This window comes from Jaculus jaculus, chromosome 9 (genome assembly GCF_020740685.1).
Source record: "Jaculus jaculus isolate mJacJac1 chromosome 9, mJacJac1.mat.Y.cur, whole genome shotgun sequence".
NCBI lineage: Eukaryota > Metazoa > Chordata > Mammalia > Rodentia > Dipodidae > Jaculus > Jaculus jaculus.
Genome location: NC_059110.1, coordinates 45,680,221 through 45,694,445, shown reverse-complemented (window position 1 = coordinate 45,694,445; position 14,225 = coordinate 45,680,221). Strand labels below are relative to the sequence as shown.

Sequence of the window (14,225 nt, the reverse complement as noted above, 5' to 3'; positions counted from 1 at the left end):
GAAGCCCTGGCGCGCCCATTCTCTCTCTCTCTCCCTCTATCTGTCTTTCTCTCTGTGTCTGTCGCTCTCAAATAAATAAATAAATAATAATTTAAAAAAAAAATAAAAAATAAAAACAAACAAACAAAACCCTATCGTCTTTAAAATCTTTTTGTATTTATTTGGACAAAGAGAGAGAATACAGACATGTAAATGAACTCCAGACACATGCACCTCTTTATGCATCTGGTTTCATGTGAGTACTGGGGAGTCAAACACAGACTTGGTAGGTCTTGTAAGCAAGTGCATTTAAATGCTCAGCCATCTCCCTAACCCCATCTATTGTCTTTGTAATTAATTTAATAATTTATTTATTTGCAAACAGAGAGAGTGAGAGAAGAGACACAGACAGATAAAATAGAGCCTCAGAGCCTCCAGTACTGCAAAGAAACTCCAGATGCATGAACCACTTTGTGCATTTGGCTTTATGGGCTGTTAAGCATTGAAAGCAAGCATCTTAACAACTAACTCAGCCATCTTTTCAGCCCTCTATTGTCTTTTTTTTCAACTTACTTCAGTGGGCTGCAGGGAGGTAGGGAGAGAGAGAGAGAGAAGAAGAAGAAGGAGAAGGAGAATGGGCACGCCAGGACCACCAGCCACTGCAAACGAACTCCAGACTCATGTGCCACCTTGTACATCTGGCTTATGTGGGTCCTGGGGAATTGAACTGGAGTCCTTAGGCTTTACAGGCAAATATCTTAACCACTAAGTCATTTTCTTGGTCCCCTCTATTGTCTTTTTAATTAATTTATTTATTTTTGGTTTTTCAAGGCAGGGTCTCCATTTATCCCAGGCTGACCTGGAATTCACTATGTATTCTCAGGCTGGCCTTGAACCTACAGCAATCTTCCTGTCTCTTATCCTCCTACTTCTGCCTCCCTTGGGCTAGGATTAAAGGCATGCACCACCACACATGGCTATTATCTTTTAAAAAAATTATTTTTAATTGACAACTTCCATAATTATAGACAATAAACCATGATAATTCCCTTCCCACCTCACTTTCCCCCTTGTAACTCCAGTCTCCATGATATCCCCTCCTCCTCTCAATCAGTCTCTTTTATTTTGATGTCATCATCTTTTCCTCCTATTGTGTAGGTAGTGCCAGGCACTGTAAGGTCATGGATATCCAGCCTCCATTGTCTTAAAAAATACTTTTATTCATTTATTTGCAAGCAGAGATATAGAAGAGAGATGGACAGAGAAAATGGGCTAGCCAGAGCCTCCAACCACTACAAAATAAATTCCAGATGCATGAATCGCTGTGCATGGGTACTGGGGAATTGAACCTGGGCCCTTAGACTTTGCAGGCAAGCCCCTTAACCACCAAGCCATGTCTACAGTCCATCTACTGTCTTTTATTTTTTTAGTTATTTATTTGCAAGGGGAGAGAGAGACAAAGCGAGAACTATGCCAAGACCTTTAGACACTGCAAATGAACTCCAGACATATGTGCTACTTTGTGCATCTGGCTTTACATGGGTACTGAGGAACGGAACACTTGCTTTGCAGGCAAGTGTCTTAACTGTTGAGCCATCTCTCTAGCCCTCTATTTCGTTCAAGTGGACACTCATTTATTGTACATTTTGAGGTTTTTTTTTTTGGTTTTTCGAGATAGGGTCTCACTCTAGCCCAGGCTGACCTGGAATTCACTATGGTGTCTCAGGGTGGCCTCGAATTCACGGCAATCCTCCTACCTCTGCCTCCCAAGTGCTGGGATTAAAGGCGTGCACCACCTCGCCCAGAGAGTTTTTTCTTTTGTTATAAATAACTCAGTTATTTTTTTCCTTTGTTATAAAATAACTCAGATAGTTTAATGAGAAAATTTATACTTTATGGGAGAGTTGACTTTTTGGACATGAGAAGCATTTTTAATTTTTCACCTGCCAGGAATAGTTTCTACAGTGTGTGCTTGTTCGGGAATAGGGACATTAACCAGTGATGCTCATCCAAAGTACCTGGCAGATGTCCTTGAAATCTTCATTTTGAATAGACACAGGAGACGTAACACAAATAGCCTTTTTTTATTATTATTAAAAAATTACTTTTACATACAATTTATTAACTTTTCAAGTTTCACTAGGCTTAGAACAAGTTACAGTAAAATTTTAATTATGTTTTATAAAAACACCTCAACATTATGATATTGTAGCCATTTTCAGGGACCCTAATGATCTCAGTTGTCTTTAAGTCTCATAAAATGGCATCACTATTGCCAGCTGTTTCTAAATTTCTGCAGAAATACATTCAGATAAGCAGATTGAGCAGATTAATTGCTATCTAAATGGTTTGTTTTGATACCCTGGCTGTCTACATCTTTAAAATGCAAGTGCTGAATAAGAAAAGTACCTCCCTTTTTACAATTGCATTACATGAGGTTTTTATTTTAAAACTATTCTTTTTTGTTTGTTCGTTTTGTTTTGTTTTGTTTCTCGAGGTAGGGTTTTGCTCTAGCCCAGGCTAGATTCCAGAGTGGATTTCACTAAGTAGTCTTAGGTTGGCTTCAAACTCACAGAGATCCTCCAACCTCAGCCTCCTAAGTGCTGGGATTAAAGACGTATGTCATCACACTGGGCAAAATTATTCTTTAAAATATTCTATATATTCATTATTTTCTCTGCTTTTTACCCAAAGATTGATCTATGTATTTACGTATTTAACGATAACACTTAGGGAGGGGATATGATGGAGAATGGAATTTCAAAGGGGAAAGTGGGGGGAGGGGAAGGTATTACCATAGGATATTTTTTATAATCATGGAAAATGTTAATAAAAATTGAGTAAACAAAATGGGAATGAATGAGACTAGCCCAAAGTGAAATTCAAACTCATCATTACCACCAAATCACAGTGACATGTGGTAACAACCTAGGCCATCTAGTTAATTGTCACCAACCCTGACAATGTCATTTCCTACTCTCCTGGTCCCCTGATTCAACATGCCTCCATTCCTTTTCCCAACATCGCCTGTTTTCCATAGCATCCCATGCCTTGTAACACACATTGTTAGTATTTAGGGTCTCTCCCCCCACCCTGCCTACACCTGCTAGATCATAAGGGTGACAAGGTGACCCTCACTCGGAATAGTCACTAGCACATGGTAAATACATCGTCGTGTGTTGTGAACTGATGGGGAACTGTGCATAGAAAGGCACTGTTAGGGCAGTGGACACTGCAAGCCTTATAATTGGCCAGCCAGGCCAAATGAGCCAACGGGTGCAATAGTGGCACATCTGTCATGGTGGAAACCAGTTGCCCTCTAATTGGACTGGAAACATGCTCCACAGGAGGGAATACATCCCTGATACTGAAAACCTACAACAAGGGTAGTCATGAGCCCTAGGAATGTAACATCTGCTGCTGTCTGGATAAATGTATATATTATGATCACCAAACTGCCCAGTAAGCACTTCTCTTAATGTTGATACCCTTATATTAATGCTACTCTCACTTTTGGCTGGAGAACCTTCTTTTCAGATGACAGTGACCTTGGGATGCCTCAGAAGGCATCAGGGTGCTGGGAAGAAGTGACAGGAGTGCTCAGCACTGAAATATCTCTATCACACCTTCCAAGGCTAGGGTTCATTGTGGAAGAGGTGGCAGAAAGAATGTCAGAGCCAAAGGAAGGGTAGGACTTCTCACAACATAAAAACAATAAATAAAAGAAAAATTAAAAAAAAATAAAAACACTGATTTCCATGTAGCATTGCTATGAATATATTTGGTGTAAATTTCTGAGCAATATAGAAGTCAGAAAAAATTGTAATACATGGACAATAGACATTTCTGAAAGCTCCTTAAAGTTCTTTCTTTGCAAACAGTGCAATGTCAACTCAGATACACAGTATTTGATGAGCCACAAGTGAGCAAACCTCTTTGCATTTCGTCATTCTGTGCTTCACGAAATGAAATTGCTTCTCAGAGCTTTAGAAAAATATGACATTTAGCTAGGTATAGTGGCAACAATCTTTAATTCCAGCATTTATGAGGCACAGATAAGAGTATCATCATGAGTTCAAGGCTAGTCTAGGACTACATAGTGAATTTCAGATCAGCCTGGGCTAGTGTGAGAACTTATCTCAAAAAAGTAAAACAAGGGCTGGAGAAATGGTTTAGCAGTTAAGCGCTTGCCTGTGAAGCCTAAGGACCCAGGTTCAAGGCTCGATTCCCCAGGACCCATGTTAGCCAGATGCACAAAGAGGCGCATGCGTCTGGAGTTCGTTTGCAGTGGCTGGAGGCTCTGGTGCACCCATTCTCTCTATCTCTATCTGCCTCTTTCTCTCTCAAAAATAAAATAAATAAATAAAAAGTTAACAAAACAATATTTTTTTTTTAAAAAGTAAAATAAACCAGGCGTGGTGGTGCATGCCTTTAATCCCAGCACTCAGGAGTCAGAGGTAGGAGAATCACTGTGAGATCCAGGCCACTCTGAGACTACATTGAATTCCAGATTAACTTAGAACAGAGTAAGACTATACCTCGAAAAACCAAACAAAAACAAACAGCCAAAAACAAAAACAGGGGGCTAGAGAGATGATAATGACTGAGACTCATTTCCCTGGTACCCATGTAAGGTTAGATGCCCAGTGGACCATGCATTTGGAGTTTGTTGACAATGGTTGGAGGCCCTGGCCTACCCATTCTATGTATCTACCACTCTCTGTTTCTCTCTGCATGCAAATAAATAAAATAGTATTTTTTAAAAAAAGAAAAATGTGATATTTTATTTAATTTTATTTTTTTATTTATTTGAGAGAGTGAGAGAAAGAAAGAAACTCCAGACTCATGCATCACCTTGTGCATCTGGTTTACATGGGTCCTGGGGAATCTAACCGAGGTCCTTTGGCTTTGCAAACAAATACTTTACTGCTAAGCCATCTCTCCAGCCCAACATTTTATTTTTTAAGCAATATTTTTTTGTTGTTCATTTTTATTTATTTATTTGAGAGGGACAGAGAGAGAGAGGGAAAGAGACAGACAGAAAATGGGCGCGCCAGGGCTTCCAGCCACTGCAAATGAATTCCAGACGTGTGCGCCCCCTTGTGCATCTGGATAATGTGGGTCCTGGGGAATTGAGCCTCGAACCGGGGTCCTTAGGCTTCACAGCAAGCCCTGAACCGCTGAGCAATCTCTCCAGCCCCTTAAGCAATATTTTTAAAAAATTTATTTATTATTTATTTGCAAGCAGAGAACAAAAAAGAGAGAAAGGTAGCATGGGCATATCAGGGCCTCTAGATGCTGCAAACAAGCTCCAGATACATGTGCCATCCTGCGCATCTGGCCCTGCATGGGTACTGAGGAATTGAACCTAGGCTTTGCAGGCAAGTGACTTAACTGCTGGGCCATCTTTCCAGACCTCAGAAAAATGTAACTTTTTTTTTTTTCTTGAGGCAGTGTCTCACTCTAGCCCAGGTTGACCTGGAATTCCTTCATCTCATGTCATCTAAATTATGTCATCTCAGGGTGGCCTTGAACTCACAGTGATCCTCCTACATCTGCCTCCCAAGTGCTGGGATTAAAGGCGTGTGCCACCAAACCCTGCTTTTGTTTTTTTATCTGAGCTTCTGTTTGTTTGTTTGTTTGTTTTGTTTTCAAGGCAGGGTCTCATTCTAGCCCAGGCTGACCTGGAACTTACTCTGGAGCCCTAGGCTGCCTTGAACTCATCATGATCTTCCTACCTTAGGTCCCTCAGTGGCTGGAGGCCCTCAGTTTACTATTTATTTTTTTAATTTTATTTATTTATGAGAGAGAGAGAGAAAGAGAGAGGGAAAGAATGAGTGTGCCAGGACCACTGGCCACTGCAAACTCCAGGTGTACAGGCCACTATGTGAGTATGTCCTCAGGCTCTAGCCCGACCCCACCCCACCCTTTTGTTTTTGTTTTTATTTTCTCGAGGTAGTGTCTCACTTTAGCCCAGGCTGACCTGGAATTCACTAGTCTCAGGGTGGCCTTGAACTCATGGTGATCCTCCTACCTCCACCTCCCTAGTGCTGGGATTAAAGGTGTGCACCACAATGCTCGGCTAGCCCCTTACTTTTATTTCTAGAAAATAATTTTATTTATTTGAGAGAGAAAGAGGAAGAAAGAATGAGAATGAGAATATTATTGAGCATACCAAGACCTCTTGCCAATGCTAATAAACTCCAGACACATGCACCACTTTTTGTGTCTGGTTTTATGTGGGCACTGGGGAATCAAACCCAGACCAGCAGGCTTTGCAAGCATGTGCCTTTTAACTTCTAAGCTATCTCTCCAGACCATACATTTTTTTTTACTTTTTATTTTTTCTCATTTATTAACATCTTCTATGATTATAAAAAATATCCCATGATAATTTCCCCTTTGAAATTTCATTCTCCATCATATCCCCTCCCCACATTTTTGTTGTTGTTTTTTCTTTTTATTTATTTATTTGAGAGTGACAGAAAGGGAGAGAAAGAGGGAGAGAGAAAGAGATAATAGGCACGCCAGGGCCTCCAGCCACTGCAAATGGACTCCAGACGCATGTGCCACCTTGTGCATCTGGCTTATGTGTGTGCTGGGGATTCAAGCCTTGAACTGGGCCCTTAGGCTTCACAGGCAAGTACTTAGCTGCTAACCCATCTCTCCACCCAGCCCATACATTTTTATTAAAAAAAAAAAAAAACTTTTGATAAACCTTATTTATTTATGAGAGAGAGTGAATGGACAGTCTAGGGCCTTTTGCCAGTTGAGCATTTCCCAAGTTCCTGAGAACAGTGAGGTCACCTCTTCCGTGCCCGGAGGTAAGATTAAGCTGGGATAGAGCAAGACATTGGTGATGACTGACCGTGACTAATATGTGTGAGGAAAAATCTAAAACCAGTAGGCATCATGGGACCAACACTAATTCTTAGAAGTTGATTTCCTTATTTTCCATGTTTCATTTATTAGGTTAGACAACTTTCAAGTAAACAATTTAATTCCATTAATGTATTAAGGATGGAGGCTGGGACAATAATGACTTAGTGGTCAAGAGCACTTGCTGTATAAGCATGAGGGCCTGAGACTTTCCAAGTTCTATTCCTCAGCACCCAGCCTCGTGTGGTCACACAGGCCTCTAACCCCAGTACTGAACAGGGGGAGGCCAGCCGTTGGTGAATCATCTGGGCTTGCTGAGTGTAAGAATGACAAAAACCTCATCTCTGGGTTGAGTGAGAGAGACTGTCTCAAGAAAACAGGTGGATGGGGCTGGAGAGATGGCTTAGTGGTTAAGCACTTGCCTGGGAAGCCTGAGGACCTTGGTTTGAGGCTTGACTCCCCAGGACCCATGTTAGCCAGATGCACAAGGGGCACACACATCTGGAGTTTGTTTGCAGTGGCTGGAGGACCTGGTGCACCCATTCTCTATCTCTCTGTCTGCCTCTTTCTCTCTGCCTGTCTGTTGCTCTCAAATAAATGAATAAATTAATTAATTAAAAAATGGATGGGCAGAGAGAGGACCCATGATTTGCAAAACAACTGCATATACTATGCACACATTACATCATATACCACACCACACATATCCACACACACATGCACATGCATGCAGACACACAAAGAGAGAAGAAAAGGAAGAGAGAAGGAAAGAAAGAAAAAGAAAGAAGGAAAGAAAGAAAAAATTAAGTATTGCCAGGTGTGGTGGAACAAGCCTTTAATCCCAGCACTCAGAAGTCAGAGGTAGGAGGATTGTTGTGAGTTTGATACCAACCTGAGACTACATAGGCAAGTCAGCTTGGGCTAACGTGAGACCCGACCTCAAAAAAAAAAAAAAAAAAAAAAAAAATTAAGCATCTTAAATGTCTAGAAAAAGGTCAGGTAATCTGAGGATTTGAGAACAAACATTCCAGTAGATAAAAAAAAAAAAGTCTGCTTTAAAACCTGTCTAAACATTCAAGATAGAGGGGTAACTCAATGCGAGAGCACTTTCTAGATATGTGAGGCCTTGAGTCACATCCTCAGCAGCACAAAAAACAAAACAGAATCTACCAAACAAACCAGAAGATCTAATATGGGAAAATGATTTAGCTGTTAAAAGTGCTTGCTTGTAAAGCCTGCCAGCTCTGGTTCAATTCCCCAGTACCTATCTAAAGCCAGATACACAATGTGTTTGTTTGCAGTGGCAAGAGGCCCTGATGAGCCCATATTCACTCTCTTTCTCTCTGCTCACAAATTAAGTCATACACACACACACACACACACACAACAAACACATTAAAAATATAAGTTTTAAAGCCGGGCGTGGTGGCGCACGCCTTTAATCCCAACACTCGGGAGGCAGAGGTAGGAGGATCGCCGTGAGTTTGAGGCCACCCTGAGACTACATAGTGAATTCCAGGTCACAAACAAATATATATATATATATATGTTTTATAAATTATATAAAATAGTTGCTCGGCGTGGTGGTGCCCACCTTTAATCCTAGCACTTGGGAGGCAGAGTTAGGAGGATCACTGTGAGTTCGAGGCCACCCTGAGACTACAGAGTGAATTCCAGGTCAGCTTGAGCTACAGTGAGACCCTACCTCAAAAAACAACAAGCCGGGCGTGGTGGCGCACGCCTTTAATCCCAGCACTCAGGAGGCAGAGGTAGGAGGATTGCCATGAGTTCAAGGCCACCCTGAGATGACAGAGTTAATTCCAGGTCAGCCTGGACCAGAGTGAGACCCTACCTCGAAAAACCAAAAAAACAAAAAAACAAAACAAAAAAAAAACAGCAACAACCAAAAGGTCAGGCATGGTGGCCCACACCTTTAATCCCAGCACTCAGGAAGCTGAGGTAGAAGGTTTGCTATCAATATGAGGTCAGCATGAGCTACAGTTAGACCCTGCTTCAAAAAACCAAATGTGTTGTGCTCTCTTTGGCAGCACATATACTAAAAATCCAAATGTAGGGGCTGGAGAGATGTCTCAGTGGTTAAAGGCACTTGCTTGCAAAGCATAGTGGCCTGGGTTTGATTCCCCAGTGCCCACATAAAACCAGATGCACAAAGTAGCACATACATCTGGAGTTCCTTTGCAATGGCAACATACCCTGGTGTGCCCATTCTCTGTCTTTCTGCTTGCTAATAAATAAATAAACAAAACACTTAAAAATATACATATATATTATATAGATATAACAAATAAAGAATCTCACCATTGTGCCAATATGGTCCTCAAAGAATGTAGTCACTGAAGATCTCCACACTGAGTTGCTAACAATGAGCTACCTCTAAGCATTCACAGATCCATTTCTTCAAAGCAGGTTTTAATTATTTACTTTATCATGATCAAGTAATGTTTCTTCTCAGATGGAGGCTACATAAGGGGAAATCATTTTAAGGTAAAGTATGTTTCATTTTGGATGTGTTCATTGAACCAATATTTAATGAATACTGACTGCATGCTCATGGAGTGTACTTTCTAATGGGGAATGGAAACAAACTGCTAGATGTATTGGTGAGCGAAAGGGTTCCGATATTTAACAAGCCCTGTGTGACAGAAGTCATGCAGGGAACCTTTTCCCTTGGTTTATTGTTTCTTTTCCATGGACTGCTTTCAATTTAAATTTACTGACTAGATAAATCTGCTCCTAAATCTTTAGGTAAGAGAAAAATAAAAGAGATAATGTAAACATTAAAATGACATTAGTCTGCTTCGAGAGCAAAAGGAAATGGGTACTTGGCTGAAGATTAAGTAAGAAAACAGTGGAGAAATTTTCAACACTTAACAGATTTAGCCAACAGTGATGCCTGGGCCAGGACTGTAAACAACTTGTACTTTTAAGTTCTCCAAATTCTGTCATATTCATTAATCATATTTTACAATTATAGCAGTGCCAAACTTATGCTGTGGAAGGTTTTCATCTTTCCCCCTTTCTCTTAAATTTCATTTTTATCTTTTTTGAAGTTTCTACTTTATATTTCCTTTCCACTATCAGTTCAGTTTGGCAAAGTGCTGAATAGAGCAATATTGTCCCATATTATTTAACCTATTGAGGCAAGAGGATCACTTCAGGGCCGGCCGGTTCTACATAGTGTGTTAGAGGCCAGCTAGGGCTACATACTGAGACCCTTTCTAAAAATAAAAAACAGCCACCCAGGTATGGTGGCACACGTCTTTAATTCCAGCAAATGGGAGGCAAAGGTAGGAGGAGCACTGTGAGTTCATGGCCAGCCTGAAACTACATAGTGAATTCCAGGTCAGCCTGTGCTACAGTGAGCTCCTACCTCAAAATAAATAAATAAATAAAGATAAATAAATAAAACAAGGGGCCTGGAGGTGTGGCTCATCAGTTAAAGATACTTGCTTGCAAAGCCAACCATTCTAGACTCCATTCCCAGGTGCCCACATAAAGTCACATGCATGTAAAGTAGTGGAAAGAGGCCCTAGCACACCATACCTTCTCTTTCTCTAAAATGAACAAATAATTTTTTTTCTTCCTTCTTTCTTTCTTTTTTTTAAAAATATTTTATTATTTATTTATTTGAGAGAGAGACACAAGGAGAGAGAGAGAATGAATGAGAATGGGCATGTCAGGGCCTTCAGCCACTGCAAACAAACTCCAGACACATGTGCATCTGGCTTACATGGGTCCTGGGGAATTGAACCGAGGTCCTTTGGCTTTGCAGGCAAATGCCTTAACCACTAAGCCATCTCTCCAGCCCCCCCCCCTTTTTTTTTTTTTGAGGTAGGGTTTCACTCTAGTCCAGGCTGACCTGGAATTCACTATGTAGTCTCAGGGTGTCCTTGATTTCACAGTGATCCTCCTACCTCTGTCTACCGAGTGCTGGTATTAAAGGCATTTGCCACCCCACCCAGCGCTTATTTTGTTTTTTTTGAGGTTGGGTCTTGCTCTAGCCCAGGCTGTCCAAGAATTAGTCTCAGGCTGGCCTCAAACTCATAGTGATCCTCCTACCTCAGCCTCCTGAGTGCTGGGACTAAAGGCATGTGCCACCATGTCCAGCTTTTCTTATTTTTTAAAAATATTTTACTTATTTGTTTATTAACAAGGAAGAAGGGAGGGAGATAAGAAAGAATGGGGGCTCTAGTGCCTCCTGCCACTGCACACGAACTCCAGATGCATGGGCCATTTTCTTTTACATATTTTTCTTCTCTCTCTCTCCCTTTTCTTTCCTTTTCTTTTCTTTTCTTTTCTTTTCTTTTCGTTTCGTTTTGTTTCGTTTCTTTTCTTTTCTTTTTTCCTGAGGTAGGGTTTCATGGTAGCTCAGACTGACCTGGAAAATTCACTATTTAGTCTCAGGGTGGTTTTGAACTCAAAGCGATCCTCCTACCTCTGCCTCCTGAGTGCTGGGATCAAAGGCGTGTGCCACCATGCCCAGATATTTTATTCTTTTACTTGTTTGAGAGAGAGAGAGAGAGATAGAGAGAGACAGGGACTGGGTGTGCCAGGGCCTCTTTCCACTGCAATCAAACTCCAGACACATGTGCCTCCTTGTGCATCCATCATCTGGGGAATTGATCCTGGGTCCTTAGGCTTCGAAGGCAAGTGCCTTAAGTACTAACACCTCTCTCCAGCCTCCACCCCCCCCTTTTTTTTTTCAAGGTAGGGTCTCACTGCAGCCCAGGCTGACCTGGAATTCACTATGTAGTCTCAGGGTGGCCTTGAACTCATGGTGAACCTCCCACTTCTGCCTCCCAAGTACTGGGATTAAGGGTATGCACCACCATGCCCAGCTCTCCTTTTAATATATTTTTAAAAATATTTCATTTATTTATTTGAGAGAGATAGAAAGAGGTAGATAGAGAATGGGCATGCCAGGATCTCTAGCCATTGCAAACAAACTCCAGATGCACGCACCACCGTGTATATCTGCCTTACATGGGTACCGGGGGACCAAACCTGGGTCCTTAGTTTTGCAGGTAAATTCCTAAATCATTAGGCTATCTCTTCAGCCCATCTTTTTTAAATTTTGGTTTATTTATTTATTTGAGAGCGACAGACAGAGAGAAAGAGGTGGAGAGAGAGGAGAGTGGACGTGCCAGGGCTTCTAGCTACTGCAAAGGAACTCCAGACGCATGCGCCCCCTTGTGCATTTGGCTAACATGGGTCCTGGGGAATCGAGCCTCAAACCGGAGTCCTTAGGCTTCACAGGCAAGCACTTAACCGCTAACCCATCTCTCCAGCTCAAGCCCATCTTTTTTTATTTGAGGCAAGCTCAACAGATTGCCTTTTCAAAAACTGTGTGTTTGTGTGTGTGTGTGTGAGAGAGAATTGGTACGCTAGGGCTTGCAAGCCATTACAGTTGAACTCCATATGCATGTGCACCCTTACATGCTTGCATCACTGTGCATCTGGTTAACATGGGACCTGGAGAGTCAAACATGAGTCCTTAGGCTTTGCAAGCAAATCCTTTAACCACTAAGCCATTTCTCCAGCCTTCCAGCCTGTCTTTTAATATTTTTGTTTCTTTTTAAAAAATTTTTATTAACATTTTCCATGATTATAAAAAAAAATCCCATAGTAATACCCTCCCTCACCCCCCCACACACTTTCCCCTTTGAAATTCCATTCTCCATCATATTATCTCCCCATCTCAATCATTGTACTTACATATATACAATACCAACCTATTAAGTACCCTCCTCCCTTCCTTTCTCTTCCCTTTATATCTCCTTTTTAACTTACTGGCCTCAGCTACTAAGTGTTTTCATTCTCACGCAGAAGCCCAATCATCTGTAGCTAGGATCCACATATGAGGGAGAACATGTGGCGCTTGCTTTCTGGGCCTGGGTTACCACACTTAGTATAATCGTTTCCAGATCCATCCATTTTTCTGCAAATTTCATAACTTCATTTTTCTTTACTGCTGAGTAGAACTCCATTGTATAAATTTGCCACATCTTCATTATCCACTCATCAGTTGAGGGACATCTAGGCTGGTTCCATTTCCCAGCTATTATAAATTGAACAGAAACAGAACATGGTTGAGCACGTACTTCTAAGGAAATGAGATGATTCCTTCGGATATATGCCTAGGAGTGCTATAGCTGGGTCATATGGGAGATCAATCTTTAGCTGTTTTAGGAACCTACACACTGATTTCCACAATGGCTGGGCCAGATTGCATTCCCACCAGCAGTGTAGAAGGGTCCCTCTTTTTCCACATCCCCATTTTAATATTTTTATTTATTTGTCTGTGTATGAGAGGGAGAGAAAGAAGGAAAGAAAGAAGGAAGAGAGAAAGAAAGAGCAAACGCATGGTGCAACAGAGCCTCTTGTTCCATCTGGCTTTACATAGGTACTGGGGAATCCAAGTCAGTCTGACAGCCTTTGAAAGCAAATGCCTTTAACCACAGAGAAATCTCTTCATCCCTGAATTCATTCATTCATTCATTTTTTTGGTGTGTGGGGGTGGTGAATACAGGGTCTCATCTGTAGCTCAGGCTGTCCTGAACTCACTATGTTGACCAGTCTGGTCTTAAACTCATGGCAATCTACCTTTCTCAGGCTCCCAAGTGCTGGCATGATAATAGATGTGAGCCACCAATCCTAGCTAATCCATTTTTTACTCCTCCTACTGCTGCCTCTCCAGAGCTGGGATTAAAGGTGTGTACCACCATGCTCAGGCAATAGATAGTACTTTGTAAGGTGTTTCCAAGGGAATAATTTATGTTGCAAATATATCAAATGATTCAGAGCTGGGTGTGGTAGCCCATGCCTTTAATCCCAGCACTAGGGAGGCAGAGGTAGGTGGATTTCAATGAGTTCCAGGGCACCCTGAGACTATGTAGTGAATTCTAGGCCAGCCTGGGCTAGAAAGTGAGACCCTACCTCAAAAAAACAAAAATAATAAAAAATCTCTCAGGAAAAAAAAAAAATCAAATGATGCAGGACTTGTGAACAGGTTGTTTTCAAAAATAAGATCAGTATTTGTTTTTTCAATAATTAACTTTAGGGTCCATCTTTTTCTTCATGAATTAATTATGATTAATTATTATTATTATAGTGGTTTTTCAAGGTAGAGTCTCACTCTAGCCCAGGCTGACCTGGAATTCTTTATGTAGTATCAAGGTGGCCTCAAACTCATGTAGATTCTCCTACCTCTACCTCCCAAGTGCTAGGATTAAAGGCATGCACCACTATGCCCAGTCTGCTTATTAATTATTTTTGTTCCATGGTTATTCTCTCAGTGGTAACAGAATATTTCTCCCTCATTCTCTTCTTTTTTTTTTTTCAAGGTA

General features: G+C 41.3%; 1 non-coding gene across 1 annotated transcript; it reads right to left on the bottom strand.

Annotated features, from left to right (window-relative positions):
- Nucleotides 1–2,183: 2,183 nt before the first annotated feature.
- LOC123463874 lies at nucleotides 2,184–2,311 on the bottom strand. Its single transcript, XR_006639245.1, has one exon. It is a non-coding gene; the product is annotated as a small nucleolar RNA SNORA33 (small nucleolar RNA).
- Between the last annotated feature and the right edge of the window lie 11,914 nt (nucleotides 2,312–14,225).